The sequence below is a fragment of the Aquila chrysaetos genome, chromosome 5 (assembly GCF_900496995.4).
Source record: "Aquila chrysaetos chrysaetos chromosome 5, bAquChr1.4, whole genome shotgun sequence".
Taxonomy (NCBI): Eukaryota; Metazoa; Chordata; class Aves; order Accipitriformes; family Accipitridae; genus Aquila; species Aquila chrysaetos.
In genome coordinates, this window is record NC_044008.1 from 41,168,540 (window position 1) to 41,191,451 (window position 22,912).

At 38.4% G+C, this 22,912-nt stretch overlaps 2 protein-coding genes across 5 annotated transcripts in view; one reads left to right on the forward strand and one right to left on the reverse strand.

Annotated features, from left to right (window-relative positions):
* The window catches only part of TMEM266 (transmembrane protein 266), a 91,125-nt gene that overhangs the window by 67,494 nt on the left and 719 nt on the right, over positions 1–22,912 (reverse strand). For 2 of the 4 annotated variants that reach the window (XM_030013427.2, XM_030013426.2), the window contains exon 2: positions 22,096–22,190. The exons of the other annotated variants lie outside the window; for them this stretch is intronic. The gene's annotated coding sequence lies outside the window, so the exon portion shown is untranslated. The remainder of the gene's footprint in view (positions 1–22,095; positions 22,191–22,912) is intronic. 4 annotated transcript variants of the gene reach the window in all.
* The window catches only part of NRG4 (neuregulin 4), a 55,350-nt gene that overhangs the window by 2,467 nt on the left and 29,971 nt on the right, over positions 1–22,912 (forward strand). The gene's annotated exons all lie outside the window — the stretch shown is intronic.

The following is a 22,912-nucleotide window of genomic DNA, read 5'->3' on the forward strand; positions in this document are numbered from 1 at the left end:
ATGGAGAGGGTAGGGCAGTGCACAGTGGGCACAGCCATAGAAACACCACAGTGGAGAAATACTTAAGATCGGAAATACTCAAAGATGATGTGTTGAGCCCTGGCCATTGGCAATATTCAGTTGAAGCAAGCACCCAACACTTAACAGATTAGGGAAAGGATGGAAATGAAAAGGGCTTCTGTGTGGGTTTTTTCTCCTTCTGTATCATGCTGGAGCTTTTTACTCTGAATCTAGTACACATCAGGAAATGGAATTTTGTTTCCTTTGTGCAAAACAGTTATGTACTTATTTCAGTCTATAAATTAAAATTCTTATACAGTCTAAAGCTCAAATGTAAATGATGGCTATTAAGGTTCCTACTGGGCAATTCTAAGGAGGTCATGGAGCTATCCAGAAAAAAACAGAGGGAAGAGGAAAAGAGGGAATAATTTGAAATAGAGGAGTAGGGGAAATACCTAACCAGACATTACCCCAGAAGCTTCCAAAGAGAAAGGGCAAGTGTGATTTAAGAGTAGCTGCATTTAGCTCTTTTGAACTAGACTAGCCAAAGCTCTTTTGTGATTAACATCACTGATATCACCCTGAGGATCAGCATGAACATGACATGATCACTCATCTCTACTAGTGCAAGTCACATTTCTCCAAGAACTGAAACTAGGCTCCCTAGGATCACAACCTGACAGTTCTGACAACCTGCTTTTGTTTTAACCTCTCTGAGAATTTTAACCAGCTCCACACATCTGCCTTTGAAAGTTTTATTGGTCCTGTATGTCAAAAGCATTGCCTTCAGAAGTCCAGCGACCTGCACTTCTGAAGGGAAAACCCTGAAAATCACCTGCTGCAGAAGTCCCAGCACTTCCTTCAATTGCTTCACTTCAGGTTGAACAAAATTGTTTTTTCTTTTCCCCCCCTGTAGTAGGTGAACAGGTTCATTGTGATAAATTAAAATTTCTTTTGATTAAACTGATCCTCCCTAATCCCATTTTCATTTAAGACAAGAGTTTAATAAAGTATTTCTTTATACAGCTTTGTATAGGTGGATAAGGAACACTTCCTTTATTTGTTTAAAAAAATAAAACAATTAAATTTGCCAAAAGATTATGAATGCAGAGATGCCACACAGAAAACAAACAGCAAATTAACATCCTTAACAAGTCAAGTACATTAGATACATATTATTTTAACACTGCAGATTGCCAACTCCATTCATATCTTTAACATTCCGATGCAGTATCCAGAAAAGGAAAGAGGTACAAGAGATAGAGCTTTTTATTTTAAAGAAGGAGGGCCATTGAATTTTGCACCTTTTTTTATGGAGGCATCTACAGTAAAGTTTTTAAATACATCACACTAAAAAACAGAAAAATCCCTCCATCACAGGAAAGGTCTTTAGATTGAAAAAAAAATAATATCAGGCATTCAGAAATTAGGAAACGGCAGATTTGAACTTGCTCATGCAGCCATAATTCTATCCCCTTGTGGGATCATCCCGTATGCTGAAATTACACAGAATGCTGTTTGGGGAAAAAAAGAGCATGTAATCATGTAACTAAAAACTGTCTCATTATTCGTAAGTATAGCTCATACTTTCCAGAGAGAAGTTTAGACCAGCCAAAAAAGAGAAAAGTGATCTTGTGCACAATCATAATAATCTCTCTGCAAATTGCATCATGATCATTGGTCAAATCTTGAACTTTTCAGTACTGCAAATTTGGACTACAGGACAACACTAGCTTGAAGAAAGCCTTTAGAGGAGGACTAGACTAATACAACTCCCAGAAGAGCCCAGTCAAGCCCACCCTCTTCCAAGGAGCTTGCAGATGTGCAGCACATGGTACTTCCAGACAGAAAGAAACAGGAGGAGCTGCTCTGTTTGGGATGGTTATGAAAAGACACCACTCGTGCTCCTTCCCTCTGCTATCTCTCTTCACCTAGAAACTGGGGAGAGATGGCAGTGGCTACGTAGCAGATCTACAAACAGGGTTCTGTGACATGAAAGCACTCCAGCATGAATATACTTTCAACACATACCAGCACTGCCCTGACAGCTCCTTTGAGCTCTCATTCCAGTTCATGCTACACAGTGCATACTGGCACTGTTGAAATTCAGTTGTTCTGATACACTACCAACATTTTCCAGAAAAGATACATGTCCAGCAGGTACTGCAGCAATCCACAACGTAGCTAATTCTGAAGATGTCATGGGGCAAAGAAATGGTACTTCTCTGGACTGAGGGCCCTCTGCTTGCCAAACTTTAACACTCTATGGCAAATAAAGGGAGCAATATAGCATCCCAAAAATCTGGAAGAACTGAGTAACTATCAAGGTTACCCAAACAGAAAGTTTGCTCTTAGCTCCTTAATAAGAACATGCATTCATTCAGCAAGAAGATTACTCATTTGATCTCTTACTCTGGCATAACTCCAAGCTTGCCATTTACCTTACCATTTTGCAAACTGCCCCTATTTAGCTGTAATAAATTGATGATCCCAACAGTTGTTCTCTATAGCTTCCCCATGTGGTTAAAGTGGAAGAAAAAAACCCCACACTACAGGGCTCTTGAGTCCAGAGAATGAACAAAAGAGAGCAATTGCATATGTAAAAGGTCTCTTTACAGATTTGTCTGGTCTTCGAAGTTTGGGCCGGCTTAATAAGAAGGGAAGCCACATAAGCGCACGCTTGGTGTTTCACGTGAGCATTAGGCACACGGCTGCCAGCTTACACTATTTTACTGCACGTCTGCACGTCCCAACATCTCCTGCTCTGCTTATGGCTCCAACTGCTAGAGATGGTACTTTCATTTGAGAAAAAGTAAGGTCATACCTACACATACAAAGCAGCACCCACTTAGACCAGACATGGCTCCTAGCGAGATTATCTGTCTTTACAGCTCAGCACAAGGAAACTAACAGGGACCATGGGCTTGGATAAATAGCTCCAGCAGGATGCTGCGTTGATCCTGCTTCTGGGCTCACAGTTGGAAAGCTCAGTATTAGTTAGCTTTTGCAATGTGCCGCTGCACATGTTGATAGGAACAAGCCTGGCATCAACGGCTCCACTGGACTGAAAACATCTGGTTTTTTCCAGTCTGGGAAACTAAATGACTCTGGGCTCAGTCAGCACATGGTTAAAAGATCATATGGACAAATTTCATAACACAGGCTGAGATTTTTTTGTGCCACAAATTCTGGTTCTAAAAGAAAAAAGAAAAAAAACCCCACACACAAACCTCCAACCTCCCTTGGATTAAATATTAAATTTGAAACCCAAAGTTGGGTTTGTATTTGCTTGGCTAACAACAATTCCATTTCTGAATTTTAAATGTTTGGGGATGAGTCTAACCTAGCTAAGTTATATTAAGCCAAATTATTACTATTAGAAGCAAATCAAGTACCAATTTAGTTTCAAAGAAGTTTGGGTTGCTTGTGTCTGTCAAGAGTCAACTTGGATTTTGCTTCCAGTTCTCTTTTTCTTACTCCCCGGAACTGCAGCAAAAAGCCACTAACCAGAGACTTGCAGCCATGTCTCTTGTTTTCAAGCCAAGCAAGATAGGTCCAGCCACTCTTTAGAATAGCAAAGAAAAAATACATATACTTTTCAACATGTTAGAATGCATAGTTTTAGTTGTACATAGATACCTGGCAGGTTGTTTCTGATGAGATTTGAGTTAATCACACATGCACTTAATTTTTGCAATCTGTTAATGGGTTTTGAGGTAAAAATACAAGTCCTTTTGAATCCAACAGCAAAATTTATTTGGACAGAGATGGATTTTCACTCAGGCTTTTAACACTAGTGACAGAGTAACACAAATACTTGAGTCAACCCTCAGTACGATGTAAGTCTCAATTCAGGAGGGTGACACTGTCAATCTGTCTTAGGGGACACTGCCTTAGTCATGTGAAAGTACTAGGGTCACCCCATCTGCCATGAAAATGGTTAAAACTCATTACATTTTTATTTCCATCCACAATATCTGCTGCTCATCTTACTTGGAGGTTAACCTTCTAATACAAGCTTGACTATCTGCCCATACCCTTAGATTAATGCAAGTTGAAGATTGCCTTTCAGCCATTAGACTTCAGCCTTAAGACTATTCCTCAAGCTATTAATTTTTATTTTCTTTAGAATCCTGCCTGGGCCTAATAGATTCTGGATTGAAACACCTTTAGAAAATTTTAGAAGTATTCTCTAATTTTCTAGAGGAGCTAATGTCAACCAAAATACAAAAGATTCACAACATGACAATAAGAATGGGTGAAAGTACAGAGAAAACCTCATAAGAAATTCTTGGCATTTTTTTAATCTCTTGGAGCTGAGGATTTCAATGCATCTTACCAATTACGGCTCTGTGAGGCCCATAAATATTGTATTTCTATATAAGTAGGAGACCAAGAAGAAAGTTCTTTAGAGCAATTCTGTCTCTCACATAATCAGCAATATAGAATCAAAACAAACCTAAGTAGACTGGTACTAAATCCAGTCAAGCTATTAGACAAGTCAAAAAACAGCATCTGGAAGTAAAGATTTCATTCTAAGAACCAACTATACTACAAATATATTTTTGAGAAATATCTATGTTCTGTCATTCCTGATAAGTTTTATGGGCAACCTTCCAGACAAAATGGAATAAATTTATATGAAGTTATGGCTTTACTGTGTATCTTAAAAGCAAGCATATAATAATTAGCCCACTGTTGTGAAATACATTGCTCTTCTCTCAAACAGTGCTATGCTTTGCAGTTTAGCTTTTGGAAACAAATAGCCCAGCTGTTTTGATTGCAAATTTACAAATAGTTGCAGTATTTCATCCTGGTGATGCATACAGGGTAAACCTCACTTGGCAAGAGCAGACAGCTAATAAAATTTTTGAATTCACGTCCTGTCTGGTACTTCAGACAGCAGTTATTTCACACAGTATATGTGGACACAACAGTTGTACTGTTTATGGCTGGGAAAATCTTTCCTGAGCACTGGGAGCCTAAAATGCAAGATTTAATTGCCTTATCATAGCATGCAGTATACTGATAGTCATTATTTTAATATACAGCTAGTGCATTTAACTGTATAACCCTGGCTCCCTCAACAGGTGATGGAATGCACTTACTACATACCATAGGCCCAGTTTCTCCTACAAAATACTGATGGTGAGGGACTCAGTCCAAGCTGTGAGAAAGCAGGCCCAGCCCTGACAGTCCTACATACAATCTGGAGGAAACAGCCTGCCCAATGCAGCCATGTTAACTGGCCACTAATTTCCATATGTAGTAGCCAAGTCCTGCACCCTTCCCCCTAACTTCTAATTGAGGTCTGGAAGACATCACAGACGAGACACACATGGCCAGTGTATGTTTGGAGTCTGCCTAGACTGCTGTGAATTGCATAGGTAAGGGAACAATTCTTTCTGGACCTGGAAACAAGATGGGAAATGCTTGCTTTTTGTCCTGCAGCAAAAAGCAACTACAGTGCAAGGGCTAGCATAGTTCTTTTTTTTTAGAAGTATAAAGGGGAAAAAAAGCAGAAACTTGAACCATCTCAGCAAAAGTTCATCTACTTGAAGATGTTCCTGCTTATTGCAGGGGAGTTGGACTAGATGACCTTTAAAGGTCCTGTCCAACCCAAACCATTCTATGAAAAGCAGCACAGCAACAAAACACATGGAGAGAAAAGGAACACAATCTGGTTTGACACCTGTTGCAGCTAAATCCCAGGATATGGCCTGGTAAAGAATTAATAGAGCAAAAAGCCAACCCCCCCAAGGTCTGGTTCAATATAGGACTACAAATGATATATCTCATGAACAATTACATTTTTGTTTCCACCTCATATTGTGCATTTAAAGTAGATATTTTTGAGCTTAAAAAAAATAGTATGTTCATTTAAAAATAATAATTTCAGGCACTGTCTGTACATAAATATACGCTTTGGAACTCTGAAGCTCTAAATTTTCTACTTAGAAAAAACTACCAAAAAAATGTTATTGATATTTTTTTTTTTGGTGGAACTTTAAAGTAAGCATTAGGTTTTCAGAACTTTTTTACTAGAGGTAAATGATTCTTTAGTTATTTTGTATGGAATACAAGAAGGATTACTGAGGTATGCAAGAGGAGTAGTTTCTGAAAATGTTGAAAAGCATTTGCTCTGCACAGGCACACAGAATTTTTCCGGCACGATGAAGCTATTTGCTTATTCATATAAATATGTATTAAAATGCATTCAGCTACTGATCGTGTAATACACCACACATGAAAAGTAAAAATGCTAAACTGATCTTTTTCCCCCTTCAAGAATACATAACTAACATCACCATCCCTGCCCAGCCCTCATCTCTTAAACACTTCAAGAACAGAGAGGACTGATACTCTTGTCACATCAGTAAATGGAGGGCACGAAAAGCTACTGAATAAATTCCAAAGAAGAGCGCAGGAATAGCCACCCGTGAACTCCCTTTGTTTTAGAGTTGAGAACTGTCAGCTTGTGCTCTTCCACTGATAGCGTCAGTATCACAGAGAAACTTGAGATTAAATTCTCAATTGCTAGGGGCTCACAAAGTTTACTCTTCACTAGGAAATTAATCATACTGTGATTTAACACCATGAGTACAGAACCAGTTTTCCCTGTGACACTAACTTGGTGCTACTGCTAACATACTAAGAAATCCACATTGTAAAGCAATGAGGATGGCACTCTGGGATTCAGAGGATCAGTGAATTTTAATCAGTGGATTTTAAAATCTACTTCTGTATTCCCTCACAGGCTTCTGTAACACACTTTGAATCAGGGCCTTAAAGACACATAGTAAAACAGAGCACCATCACAGTTGACCATGCTAATCAACTAAGACCCTAGCAGAACATTAGTGAGTGAGAAGCACTGAGCAGTAAGAACTTTGATATGTTAGAGGCAGATAAAATTCATGCTATAGTTCAAACAGAAGTGTTAATGCTGTGATGCTGCTTCAGCTGTTTGGACTTTGGTGCCTGCATGCCACTTCAGGTTTCATAGGACTAGACCATGACTTCCTGGACCACAGTTCTCCCTTCAGGGAGAGGGGAAGAGGGGAAGAAGGGGGGAAGAAGGAGTGAAAAAAGAAAAAGAAAAAGGAAAAAAAAAAAGAGTACTTCCCCACCTTAGAGAAGTTTTGATCATAAACTTAAAGATGTGATAAGTGATAAGATAGAATGATAAAGGAAAGCAACTAATGAATCTCACAAAATTGCAGAGGAGCCTCACCTCAGAGCTGGTCTTCCTGAAGTAGCACCAAGAACCCCAGAGGTGCTTCACAGCCCAGTGAGGCTTCTGCTGTCACTGACAACACAACAAGAAAGTACAGGAAACATTGCACAGACAGGGACCCAGCTTCAGCTTCTCTGGCAATTCCAAAAGTAAACTTTTCAGTAATTGTTCTACTCAGTACTTACCAAATCATAGCAAAATGGGAAGAAACAAATAGCATATAAAAAGCTCACATGTATTTTCAACTAAAAGTCATGTATGTTAATTCCTAGGCTGCTCTTTAAATATAGAGCCATAGTTGTTTATTTACAGATGAAAAAAGTTGGGGAGATGAACTAATTGAGAAAAGTTATTCTCATTTAAAATGCCTGGCACTAACTCTGAATCAGACCACAGTTGCTTTTGCCTGTGTATTAAATAATTATAGCAAACTTGTATTAAAGGAGATACAATAATTTTCTGTGAACACTTACACCACACATGACAGTGTCTGCTGGAGAAATGCAGTAAAATGGACAGGTTTATGCAACAGACTCTGCTACCCTGGAGTTCAGCCCAGGGAATATGTGAAGCAGAAAACAGGACAACCCAACCACACTGGCCCACAGAAAAATCTTTTGTTATCCTTCAACATTCTGTGCTGTTGCTCCTAAGCATCCACCAGAGCAAGTTACGGGCATTTTGCCTCTTTTGGCACCACAGAGACAGAAAAGCTTTGGCCACTACTGCATGAGCCAACGTAGCAGTCATCCTGCCACCCTCCACAGCTCTATTTTAGCAGTACCTTATTTAGTACTTCCAAGTCCCATGACCCATATCCAATAAGGAGTTTCTGTCTAATACACTGATCAGATAAAAGGATGCTTTTCAAGCAATGGTTATGCAAGGGATCAATACTACAATGCAAGCCCCAAAACACTAAACAGATGCTAATTTATAAATAAAACACATTCTTGCTCTTAAACCCATAACACATACCAGCCACCACCTTGAAACTGAACTGTGTCTGTTACAGCTGCAAACGAAGACTTTTGTAAAGATTTATCAAATTCACCTTTATTAAAACTGAAAAAAACTTTACCAGAGTAGTCATTAACATTTCCAGGAGGTAGGAAACTGAGAAAAATGTGTCCAAAGACAGACAGATGAGACCAAGGAAGCTATATCTGTATTAGCTTCTAGATTAGAAACACGAAGAGCTGGTCAGATTGTTGGAAATTTTTCAGAAATATTTTTATATCAACACTGCACCAACTCCTCCAACCCAATCACTATCTGCTAAATAATTTATCAATCTCCAGCCAAAGACTCACCAGCACTTTCAATAAAATTTAAGCAAACTAATGAGTACACACTCACTAACTAAACCCAAAGTCCAAGACCACATAGCAAATAGGTGCCAGAGTCTGGATTAGAACTCATCTTTCTGACTTTTGGTCTGGCACTCACTGAAAAATGCCACTTCCCAATAGAAAGAAAAGCCTCCAGTATTATAAGTGTAGGTTAGGTTGTTAGGGTTTTTTTTAAAATACATATATAAAACCTTCCAAAAATAAAATTAATTTTGCTTTTGAAGTCTTGTTTGAATCAGAAATATAAAAATGCAAAATTAATACAAATTCTCCAATGAAACAAGAATATCTGCAAGGAATTAAGATTATACTGGCCTCAGGTCAGAGATTTACTGCACTTGACACTGTAAAAACAAGCAGTAAAAATGAGACAAACTGCTGCAAAGACCAATAAGGGGTTTAAAGAGGCAGTATCTTGTGACCATTCATTTCTGATCTTCATAGCTCCAAAACACTGGTCCTTCATAAAACTGTTATGCTCTTGTGTTGTCTTTCTCACTCTCAATAAACTGATTTCAAACATGATGTTGACAATTGACAGTTCATGACCTGCTGAGATTACAACATTTTAAAAACACAAGATAGAAAGCTTTCAGATGGTATCAAGCATCTGCACTGGTTGAGAGTTGTCAAAGGCATCCACTGCAGACTTCACTGCAAGATTGAGATGGGAAAGATACCAAGATGACAATCAGAATTCTGTAATTTTTAAGGTCCTAGAAACGAACAGTCTTTCAGAACAAGAAAAACTGGCCCATGCTTTTGTTATTCACGTGTTACTTGGAGACACATTAGGTACTTTAGAAGGTGTTTTTTTAAAGTGACATAAACCCTGCTCCAAAGTACTTAATCTAATTTAAGACAATGTTTGCAGCAATAAGATCACACAGTTTTGAACAAGTATATACTAAATAGCTTATAAATATAGGTTGGTTTAACAGACCTATCATACGTATTGTGATACTGAATATATGATCTTTTAGGAAAAATTGAAGGATAGATAGCATGAGAAACAGGGAATGCTTCAGGAGAAGAAAACTTCGGTCTTCAATCAAAGATGAAGAAGTTTTTGAAAAAATATTCCATTAATGCTTTTTTTTTTTTAATCCACATTACCCTTCTTTAACATCTGGTAATAAAGAAACACTCTTCTATTAAGCACAACACAGACAGGTGTCCAAACCAAGCATAATGAACTTCAGAGAATACTCAGAGAGAAGCAGTGTTAGGCAGCATCCAAAGGCTAGAAAAATAATCTGCCAAGTACAGGCAGGCCAAAACACTGTGCACCCTCACCCAAGAGCAGAACACTTCTGACTCCTATGGGACTAAGACAATCAATGAGTTTGGATCAGTTCAGGCAGCTGTACACTTTTAAAGCATTTTACCACTAACTTGTGCGCTGCTGCAGATGGCAGAGCAAGCACACATTTATAGGGCAGAACTAATTTCTCCTACTTTCAACAAGAGCATGCCCCATTTCAAAAGTCCCAAGAAATACCCATGCTATAGTGCAATACATAATTGTAACATGCATCAAACTTTCACCCATATAAGAAGCCAACCCATTTGTTTTCCATTAAATTACTATGCCTCCCTTTGTTCTTGTAAAAAAAAAAAAAAAAAAGGTAAAACATGAGCCATAAAAATTAAAAACGCACACACATTTTTTTCCCCTCTCTGCTTTTAGAGGAAACGGCTTACTGAAAGAAAAGATTGCTTTACTCTTTCCAGGCCAATAGTTTTCCTCTTCGGATTAGAGAGAAGGATTATAGCAGCTCACGCTGAGCTAGCACTGCTGCAGCTGGACTTTGATACTAGTTGCCAGGCTGCCTAGTTTAAAGCTAACTCAGGTATAGCTGTACAAACTGCAGTCTGCAATGCAGCAGCAAATTAACTATTTAACTCAAACCAAAATCCTTTTTCCCTACTTACTGAAAAACAGCAGCTGACAAACTATGGATTTGGTATTCTTTCCCATGCAATAAGATTTGCTGCAAGTATCTAAAAATAAACTTCATGCTGACAGCCCAAGGAACCAATCAATGAAAGTTCAAGAGGTGCATTTTACAGTCCAGATGTTCTCAAACTGTGCTCCATCAACAACTTAAAGATGGTTGGTCACATTATGCTGACTTTTCTCCCTGCTTTGCTGTACTGGTTTATGTCCAAAAGATGAAAAGTACATCTACAATTCTTAAAATATTTCTCCTTAAACTTTTTCTCCTTTTGCTACAGTTAGCAGAAAAATATCACAGCAAATCAATGGGATGAGAGGTTGTCCCAGAGACAACTTGGTGTAAACCATGAATCAAACTTGAACCCCTGCAGCAGGATGACCTTAATAAACAATGAAAGCATGAAAATTACAGGATCTAGATGTACATACATATACTCTAGATAATGACAAAAATTCCACAAGGCAAACATGCTTTTCCTAACCTGACCTACACACTTTTTCAGTGGATATGGTGTCAAAACTTGTGCAAAAGAACTTACTTGCTTATTTAAGGAAAAACCTGATAGGATTTTCTAGGCAAATGGATTGCAACAGTAAACTGTTGCTAGATCTTAACTTATTAAATACTCATGTCTGAAAGGTTTCCTCCAACACTTCAGTTATAAACTATTATAAAAATGCAAAACTATACCTTGGGGAAAAGATAAGAACTAGTTTAAACATGCATTTATCCATGCACTAAAACAAACACAAAACTATCGAAACAGACAAAAATCTAAGCTTGGTTACAACACTGTCATATGCCTTGTATAGGGGATACACATACTCTAGCTATGGACATACCCATAACTTCATCCATCTTTTCATTTGGATGTTAAATTAACAATTACCAACTGGAATGCCATTGACACCAAACGCCATGATAGGCGAGAAAGGGAGCAGCTAGATCCAGCATGTAGATTCAGTAGCCGTTGCTACACAGATCTCTCCTTGCTCAAATCACAAGAATCCTTATAGTTCAGTCCTTTGGAGGTGAAAGGAAGATAACGCTTAGCCTGATATGAGGAAAGTCATGAGAAATTAAGTACCATGTAGCTTCATTGCCCATAGCAGAGAATTGAAAAACAGGTCACATACGCCACCTTTATATATAATTTTTTATTTTGATCTTGGCTTGGAAGTCTTTTCTTCCTCCTTGCCTTGCAAAGGCACATACCTCTCATAGGAGCGCAAATCTGCAAGCATCCCCAGAGCAGCATCTGAGGCTGTTTTGCTGCATTTCCCAGAAAGCAGCCTTAGTTTTGCCAAGTCAAAAGAATCACTGATCCATCATCTTTGCTACATGTTATAAAGCAGAGGACTAAAGCAAAGTTCAAATGTTCAGTGTTTTTCCTTGGAAAAGTGCTCTGCCACTTCAAGTCTGCTCCATCTTTCCTTCCCTAAATAGAAGAACTTTCGCCCTTGGTTTCACGTCTCTGCTCCAGCCACAGGGCTGCCTGATGGTAGCAGAACATGCATTACATTCTGTTTTTTTCAGTCCTAAATAATCCAGACAAACTTCCTGCTCTTATTAAAACACTGGTATACATTTGGATTTTTCCTTGAACACCAACAATTCAAACTCATGCCCATCATTTCACTTCATTTTCGAGTAACCATTTTTAATGTAAACCACAGCATTCTATCTGTGTATTCAATTTCTGGAGAGAACAAGAGTTTGTTTTCACCTAGACATTCATGTCTTCGCAGCACGGTTCAACAGCTTCACGCACAGACCACTACACCAGCATTTCAGACAACATTCTGCTAGCAGAGTCCTTTACAGACATGCGACCAAATAGCCCAAGTCATAACTATTGCTGTGGCTAAATACGGGGTTAAATGAGAAGTGGGGAAGTGATTTCCTTAGCTCACCATCAGTTTTGTTGTCTGAAGGGTTACCGAGATCATGGACACTGCCTTCTTTGTCCCTATTTTTCACATGTCTTTTGGCAGCTATATACAGCAAGACAGATTCCTTTATGTATGATAAATGCTACAATCACTGCCATCTCCTTAGGGAAGGCAAATAGTGCTGATCACAGCTCAAATGGGTATATAGCTCATACTGAAAATACAACTTCTCTACTGCAAGGCAGACTGATCTTCTCCAGGCTAGAGAGTCACAGATACAAAACATATGTTTTGATTAACTGAGTATGCTGCACTTGATACAATAAAACCATTACTTTGAGTGGGTTTGATCACTTTTGTCATCCTTTAAGGCAGTAATTTTATCACTTTATTGCTTTTCTTTTAAACTCCAGCTTGGGAAAAAGAAAATCAGATGTTTGTCTTAAACAGGATGAAATCTAAAGGAAAAAGGTCCGTTCATCATCACCTGTTCTCCAGCCCTCTTAAAACAAGAGTACTGAAGCAACTGGGGATTTTATCAAGCTGATAGTTACCTCCAAGCATGAGCTTACATAAGAGAGTGCCCAGAAGAACCTCCAAACTTACCTTAGATCATAGTCTGACATACTTGCAAAAATTATCAGCTATTGACACTGCAGTCAATTTCCTATTCCACCTTGGGATCTTAAAGCATTAAAAAGCCTAAGTAATTATTCATAAGGCAGAAATACTTTCTCTTCTATAGGTAAGTAAAATAAGGTTCAGTGTGTGACAGAGAAAGACATGCCATTTCTCTTGTAACTCACACATCTGTGTCTTAATGATGCATTTGTTCTCCTTCACTATTTATTTTCCTCCTTTTCTGCCCTCAAGCAGTTTGGGAAGCTTCTAAATTGTTTTATTCTTCAGGGCATTTTTTGCCTTTTTTTTTTTTTTTTTAAATACAGTCCATGTTTAAACAGTCTGTACGGTCCTAAGTGTTGCTACAGACAAACACCCATTCAAAATTAAATTCAATAAACCAAAAAGTCTCTTAGACATTTTCAGAACTGCTGGTAGCGTACAGTAAGTAGAAGTGTGACAGGCAATCTTGCTGTTGTAAAAAGCTTTTACTGAACTCTGTTCTACTTAGTTCTTCTATCAGCTGGATAACAGATGATTTAAAATACAAATATTCTATGTCATATACTTCAAACCTAGACTCTGAATGCAAACAGTGCCATTATCTGCTTAACAAAGACCAATTATTCAATGAATAATCAAGCTACTGTGCAAGTTCTGAATGCCTATAATATGTTATTTGATAATATGGTGTCTTCTGACCTAGACAGAGCTGCCTACAGCATATAATTAAAGGTTTCAGATACATTATGTTCCTCTCCTGCCAAATGCTGTTCATGCAGTATGCTTTATATACCCAGTGAAACTAATAGAAAAACAGTCTATTTCAGACTGAACTGCTTTGTTAAACCATTTAAACAAAACCAGTATACAGGCCCAAGATCAGATGTCTTTGTAGGGAAGGAAAGTACTACCACCACCTGTTTTTCCTCTGATACCAAATTCTCCATTTTATAATTCAACATTTTGAACACTGGCCTTGCCTTTTTCTATCTTCATTCTATGATAAAACACTCTGCATTGCCTTATGATAGCATCATAATCAAGATAAGTATTCCATTACAATAGACATTACCTAGAGAGAAAGCTCCTGTCCCACACAGCCAACAACAAGAAGTGAGTATATTTTAAAGTGATTTTTAAAGCCTGTGAAATACACAGGCACTAGGGCTTGAAGTCCTCCCTCTCTTGACAAAATGAACTGTGCAAGCCTGTATTTCCCTGTCAATTTGTCCCATATACCTTAATCTTTATTTGAAGGCATGAAGCAAAAGAAAGCTCACTTTGCATGTTCACTCCGTCCATGAAACCTCTCCACCAAAGCAGTCTGTGAAAGTGCTAGTTAACAGTGTTTTTAGATGAGGATGTGGATCATTTCTCACTAGATACAATTACTTCACTTACCCCAGCAAATATCAATCAGATACTAGCCGATTCCAGTCACCTAGGCACTCTGGGAACCGGCCACATTTCCAAATGTGTCAAACAAATAACTAATTAGTCTTTGTTTGCTAGTTCACTGTATCCATTGCTCTCATATTCAGGCATTGGCAGGCTACCAGCTACTTTGACCTCAGTCCCTTCCCCCCAAAAAGGGAAATCATCTTAGACTGAAAGTAGTTCTTCAAAAGCAACAAGCCTACCTAATCTTCAGACTGAAACAGTGCATTCAGATTAGGTGCAACATCCAGTCACTAAATGGAAAAGGACCACGTTTCCTTCCATAGCTCCCAAATTTCAGAAAAGTACAAGGGAGTTGCTGACAAGCATTTTTAATCAAAAGAGAATGTAATTAAAAAACCAAAACACACCCCTACAACTGGACACTATGTAGCTCAATATTCAAAGGGTTGTAAGAGTCCCAGGGCTCCTATTCCTCCAGCTGTTGAGGGAATCCTTTTCCTGGCACTCCAGGCCTTCCCAGCATTTCAAAGAATACCTTCATTTACACATCAAAACTCCTCTACTTTCTGGCAGGATATGAAGCCTGGGTACCAGCCTAAAAGCAGCACTTCAGGATAATTGTTATAGTCTCTTGCTTAGGTAGAACCAAGTTATTCTACCTGCACAACAATTACTTCTTTTTCTACAGCCGAGTAATAGACTCAAGAAGATGGTCAGTATCTTTAAACTAAAGATCTTTAGTATCTTCAACTAAATCAGAACTTTTTCTAATGTTAGTCTCGAGAGTCACATCGGTGACCTGATCCTGACTTCTAAGACCATAGAGAAATAGCCTTATCGGTTATTTCTGTCTCACAAGAAGCAGACTACTAAAGGAATTCTTCCTCATTTTCACATTAGAAAACAATAGCAGGGAGCCAAGTTTGGTGAAGGTATCCATGAATCTGAACATGTCACAGTTACATCCATCACATATTTATCCTTCAACAAACTCCTGGATATTTAAATAACATATTTCAGAAGACTTCAATACAAGTCATACAACACCATGCATTTAAAAAACCCAACCGCTATACACAACTAGTCTGAAGTTGTCTGATTTAGGGGCTAAAACCAAACCTTGGGGTTTTTCTGTGCTTTTTTTTTTTTTCTTCCCTCCTTTTGAACTGGAAAAAATTCCACAGAGCATAAGTCTTTCAACAAAGTACTGCAAGATGCAGCTCAGCAGTGATTTAACAGACCCTACCATTCAGTTTCAGCCAGCAGAGCTGGCTGTCCTCAGTGATACTACTACTACAGATGTTCCACTATAGATCACCAAGAGATAGGCCACAGCTGTGATGAAACTGTAATAGAACCCATCAAATATTTCCTTCTCCCAAAAACTACTCAGTATTCCCACTGTCAGCCTAGTTTCACAGCTGTGTACTGAGGGTTGGATTTCCTTTTTAAAATACTTGGAAGATACACTAATGCATAGAATATCTGTTCAAAAACAGTTCATTCAGAGTAAGTCTCAAACTCAGGTTTTCTTGGAAAACTTAAAATGAACTTCTTTCTCATTGCCTGTTTCAGTACAGGACAAAAGCTTTCTAGAAAGCTATCTACAGTTTTTTAAATTGACTCCTGCGGGAAAAAAGGCAAAAAATCCCAATGCTGTGTTAAAAACTTGGGAAAAGTTTTTTGTGGAAAAACAAACAAACAAACAACAACAAAAAAAACCCCAAAAAAACAACTTTAAAGAATGCAGTGAACAAACTCTAGTCACTCTTCTCCCCAAAGCCAAAACTATTCTTACCAGGCCACAAGCATTTTCATGTCACAGTGGGGTCACTGCAGCACTATCCTACGTAATAAATATGCGTGTAGCAATCAAAAGTGAGGATCCCCGAGCTAAACAGCAAGGAAGACTGTTTCAGATAAATTATTTGCTTCTGATTCTCCCACTTACTTTCTGGTTTTATAACCACCTCTTCCAGTTTAAAAAAAATACAGGCCTTTCCATGGGGCTACATGAAAAAAGAAAAAAAACTATTGACTGATGAAGCAGACAATGTATGAAAGTTGGCTGTCACGTGTATAAAATAAATTTAATTTAAAAGTTACTTTTGGAAGTACTCTTATCTTCAGGTAAGATCTCAGAATATTATAGTATAAATATAGCCCAATTGTTTTTTTCAGTGGCACTCCTTTAGATAACTAGAAGTTAGGTTATTATGATTTCAGTCTTAGTAATGTGAAATCTGATGACAACAAAAATGTATACATGCTCATGCTGCCAAAGGCAGTAAGACCTCTTTTTGCCAGTGTTAATCCTTGATACGTAGATAAACAGTATCTGGATATACCCAAAACGCACAAGACCTAAATTAACAAAGATTCTTCAAAGTATCAACCTTAATCACTTTAAAAAAGAAACTACTACTGAACAATGAATTTAGTGTCTGCTATGCATTTAAAAAGACTATGTTACAAGCTTGTGCTAGGATGCAAAAATGTCAACAGTATTTTTAATGACATATATACAGTATTACCTATATAATTAAGGTTTTCCTAAGCATCTATCACCATTCACAATGTTCTCATTAAAATGTATTTAGATTGCAAATCCTCTGGGACAGGACTTATCTTTTATCCATACTTGAATCGTCTACAGCACAATGAGGGTCCCAGTCTTTTTTGCTTTAAATACTAGCACAGCACAAGTATTGTTTTTAATGTAGGAGAAGATTGAAAATATTCAGAAAGCACCCTTTGTGTTCGCTCTCTGTGCTTAATTCCCATTTACAGTTCAGAATAAACACTTCAGCTGTCATTCTATTAACAGTTTTACCTACATAAGAAATTCAAGATGGGGCCAAAATTGCCTGCATAATGATTTCACAGTAAGTGGCAACCAGATGGACAGCACACTGCCATATGTTCCCCTTTGCTGAAAGGTGGAAAAGTGAGCAAATATGAATCAGAAAAAAAAGGAAGGAGAGTGGGGAGACAAATATCTCTGCAGTATGCCCATTAATTCATGCACACACCCTTTCCTACCAGGAGCATACACAAACTTCTCTGTTCCTTGTACCTTAGGATCTGAATTGCAGGGAAGCAATGGCAATAATTAGGGGGCAGTGAGGCAACAGCTGTTTTCTCCACCACAGTCCTTGCTAGGCAGGTACATATCTATGCTACATCCAACAGTGTTGCATTCCTAAGATAAGCCATTATACAAGCATGGGGAAAAGAACCAGCATCACCACGGCCCTAATAATGTGAAGGGAAGGGAACAAAGACTTCACTCCACAGGGTCAGCCTCTCTGGAAGCCGACACTTTTTCCAACGCAGCACCAAGAGCTGAGAGGCTCAGAAGCTGTGCCCCTTCTGCAGCCTCCTCTGAATTTCTTTTTGCCCAGAGATAATATGTGTCAAAAACTTTTAAGTAAACCTTGATGCTACCTAAGTCTTGCATTGCTCTTTCAGTTGGAGCAGACAATCTGGCCATATTATAATGTCTCCAAGGAGTACTTGCCCTTTTGAGCTACTCCTAAAAATAACACCTTTCAAAGTTAAACATATCTATTTAATTACACTACTGCTCCCTGCTCAGAAAGTCCTTCTTCTTAAGACCAAACAGGGAAAAAAACAAAGAAAAAAAAAAAAAAAAGAGAGCATTCAGATTTCTTAAGGTGGCAGCTGGTAACAGAAGAAAAACAGTAAATATGGGCAAGAAAAATCTTTGAAGTTGCTTTTTTTTTTTTAGATACTTGTGCAAGTTAACATGTGAACCTTGACCCATATCTCACTTTCCTTTAAAAAGTTGTTTTCAAAGCTGTCTAATTTTATCATTCGCTATAAGAATGTAATTATTTACTAGACGTGGGTTGTAAAATCCAGGCAGCTATTATATACAGAGAAAAATTATGGACTGCTTGCTAGCTGAGACACACCACATGCCTCATGTTTACATCCTGGATGTTTGTTAACTTTAATTATTACAGACAAGAGCTCTTTAGTTGACTTTAAGAAGAGCTTTCTTCAAATTTGTACCATCAGCTAAATTGACTGGTAGTCCAAATGGCATACTTTTCTATAAGAAATTATTTGATAGACTTGAACAAACATATCTAAGACAAAATACTAAAATAATTCAACAGCAAAAGTCTCACAAACGTCAATGAAATTTGTATTTTGCTATTTTTATACACGAATTTTCATTTTCTATTCGTGGAAAAAGCTGGTAGGCACACTTAAATATCAAACACATAACACTTTCCACTACAAAGACTTTTGCAACTTTTTTTGAGAAGCTCTGACACTTGCCTCACTGGCAGGCAGCCTTTGAAGTTCCCTGCAATAACAGAGATGCTCTTTGTCTCATGGCAATCCATTCAAGTTGAACTGTTTTCCTATGCCTGCTTGCTTTTTCTAATCAAGTATTTGGTGGCCTCTCAAAAAAAAAAAATCAAATAGACATGAACTCCATGTACACAATGGCTGGGCATCTTGCACCTCTGACAGAACAGTAGCAGAGAGTGAGCTATGGAGCACTTAGAGGTTGCTGAAGCAAAAAAGCAGAATGGCAGGACAGACAGCAGAAAGGAGGATGAAATAGGTCAGACTTTACCCATTGTTTCCCTAGACAAAGCACAAGCCCCAAAGGTCCTTCCTCGTTCACCAAATAACAACCTTACCAAGTAAGGCAATTACCTGAATTAGAAATCACTACTGAAGGCTCAAATCCCACTTAGGGATTTGTGAAGGTCAACAAGAGAAGTTTATACCTCCCTATAATATCGTTTTAAAAAAAAAAAAAAAAAAAAAAAGGCTTAAAAACCACAATACTAAGAGGCTACATGTTAGAAACCAATTTGCAAGAAGGTTGTTTGGGTTTAAAGTGAAGCCTTTGAAAATTAGGAAGCATCATATGTAAAACAGCATATGACAAGCTCCATTTGCATTAATCCTCTTTTTAACTGTTAAGATCACATACTATTTTTCCTGCAAATCATTGGCTCATTCATTGAGCAGGGTGGCTCACAACATAGAGCTACATCTGCGCAACCTTAAATCAGACATTTTCCGACTTACAGGTCTGACTTTGCAACCAAAGTATTTGAACATACATTTTTGAATGTAGCTTCATTTGTATGTAATGCTATAGGTGCACATCGTGCTTTACATGATGCAAGGAAAGATACAGTAATTGCCACAAAAAAAACCTTACAGTTGAAATATATCAAAGCAGTACTGAACCCTAGACAAGATATGAAAGTGAGACAGAGGGAGAACCTCTTTATGCTGAAAATATTATGATTGTGAATAAAGCAAGAAATAAGCCAATATTGCATTTATAATGCTTAATGACAAAAGTATCATTAGAAAACCTCCACTGCTACTTGAGTTTACAAGAAGGCCCCTCTTTCATTATACTCATGCAAAACCAGCGATTTCAACAGGATTACGTGGATGTAACAGAGCTCATTGTGACTTTATAACTAAATTAAGAATTAAACCCTAATACATCACTCTCGTCAAGCCAAATCCTAAGCCCAAACAGGTAGACTGAAATATGACAGACTGAAGTAAACCTTCTGCTGTCTTTCACCCAGCCTCTGCCCCCAGTGCACCATCTAAGAACTTGGCAGAAAAAAAGCTTTCAATTCACCTGGGGCAGGAGCCTCTAGAGCCAAAGAATGCACAACAGCCAAGTTCTACCCCACAGTGATAACAAACCAACTTTTATTATTTTTCTCTTGAAGATGGAATTTCATCAAGCATGCTCACATCCACCTACACTACAAAAATACTCCTAAAAGCATTGACAGAGTTTGGAATTTTTTTTCAAGTAAAAAAAAAAAATCCCAACCCCCCCCATTTTCCAACACAACAGACTCCAGACTTACCACTCATTATTCAGCCTAATGAGAGCATGGCAAATGAGTTTCAACAGCACACAGTATCAGGCTAGAACCAGCAAGGAGAGGAAAAGGAGGAATCAAATCACGGTTTTCCTCTCACATACCAACTAGCAATGAAGATTCTGCAAATAGCACTTAGTTGACACTTCTGATGATAACACACGAGGCAGAAAGGACTCCAGTTCACTCTCCTATGTCAATATTGGTTCTGCAGTGTTCATAAGGATAAAGTATTTTGTCTGTTAAGTAATCCCACTGTCCAGGAAGCAGATGAGTTGAGCACCACTACACCGACATAACACCCCATTTGTTGCTCTTACAGAATACGCAGACAGTTTTATACTACATAACACAATTCAGTTAATTGTTGTTCTATTGCCAGGTAATGCAACTAATTTAAATGAATACTGATGATATATTATAGGCAAATTTTAGTCATATCAGGGTCTTGTAGGGCAATGCAGTTTCTCCTCCTAATTTGGATGTAATCACATGTAATAACATTGAAACCATGCTCTTGATCATGCTTGAGGTTTTGCTAGTTCTGTCCCTCTGTGCTAAAAGTAACCTGTGATGCAATATTACTGCAGAGTCAGAAACTGCAGCATATAGACCATCAGAGACGAGACAGCAAGCTGCCAGGTAGCCAGGTTTCAGGGAGTCACCACTGAACCCAAGTTGGAGTAATAGCACAACAGTACCCGCAGCTGGGAGAGGGGAAGTATAATAAGCTATACACATCTTTTACAGCCTTCAGAATTGTAATCACGCATACAGCTAACTAACCTTTGGGTTAGTTAGATAGGGAAAACAGCTACACTGTTTTGCGCTGTTCCGCATTTATGCTGTCAGTCACAACCTGAAAATACTTCAGCTGAGTAGCAGGCTTGCACTAGTACACGCACTGCAAGCATACATAGCTCACATCTTAATTTTCTTACTGACCTTTTCATAAACTGGTTGGAGTTAAGATCTTCATCTTGCCTACTGCTCCAGTTCTGAAGCTAGAATAGCTGACATCTACTCTTGCTACATGTTCTCTCTTCCCACCGTTGTCTTTAGCATAGTTACTACCTGCTAACCACATCTAACCTTTTATACATCTTGCACTTTTTTCACCCTTCAGGCAAAAAACCCACCTTGCACTGAACAGAGGGAAGTCAGTTTTGCAATCCAATGGGCAGCATCAGGACAGAGATGCAAAAAATCCACTTTGTTCAAAAACATACAGGAATGAGTATGCATTGCTTCAGGAACATGGGCTCTTTACCCATACAGTCACGTCGCAAACCGTAAGCATACTCTTCACAGTGTTTAGGAACCATAACACATTTGAAGCAGTACACACTTGCTTCTTATTCCGCACCCTCTGTAAATGAGAAGTATTCCTTCCCTTCTCTGCACAGAGTATACAGCCTCACAATACAGATATTGTTCGCATGACTAAGTAACAGCTTTTCCCATACAAGATAATTGCTGCACAATGTTAATCACAATATCTAGTTGCAAAGCACTTATATGCTACTATCACATGGTCTAATTTATAATCCTCCCTTAATATGACTGCGCTATTAATAACCCTTTTACAAGTGTCCTGCAGGAACTTGAAGCATCTTCACAGGAACTACCTGAAAACCGTTGAGTATCAATATTGTCTCACTCAATCCATGTTCGGGTAATAATGTTTTACAGCACATTAAAAATATACAGCTTACTTACCCTTCTTTGTTTGTGCAAATTCCAGTAGTAAGTCTTGTGGAAAAACTAGGATTCCTGACAGTCGCATGACAAAACAGCAATTTCTGACTGTGTGCCTGTAACATGACAGGTGCCCTGTGTTCAGACAAATGAGCCTTCTCTGCTGATTGCATTCACAGCTGTAAATATCCCTACCTCATTACTCATTTTACTCCTTTTACATATACAATCTTTTGCAGCTGTTACAATAGCGTCAGGTGCATGCTCTGTTTACCATAGAGCTTGTAGGTTGGTTTGCTCTCAAACCCACTTATAAGAACCAAGAAATTCTGCTAGAGACATGTTTAGCAGATCCTTTTCCCAACTTCAGCATACTAACAAACTTAGAAACCACGCATTTTCGTGTGCTATTTTCCTTAAGTAAAGTTACTGCGACATGCTATCCTGTTATAGCACACCAATCCCCACAATTGACGAATTTCACTTCTATAGAGATAGCAAAAAAGGCCTATTAAGTTCATTGCATTTTTATGGAAGGCAAACTGAAAATTCCCTGGTTAAGAGCAGTGTAAACGGATTCCAACTTCAAAAAAGAAACGGCTGTTCCTTTTCTTGTTGTGGCAAGCAACGATGCTACTCTAGGACAGAGGGTTTCCAAAAAGAGCTGCAGCATCTTACAGATTTATAGCACTCTCAGCGAAGAAATTGTTCAAGTGGCCGTATCACAGAGGTATTACACGTTAGGTGGGTTTTCACGCAAAGAAGGAATAAAAGCGACTTTTACGCTAAGGCATTACCGGGGTTATTTGTATTCGGGAACCGCACGCCAGAAGTTGGC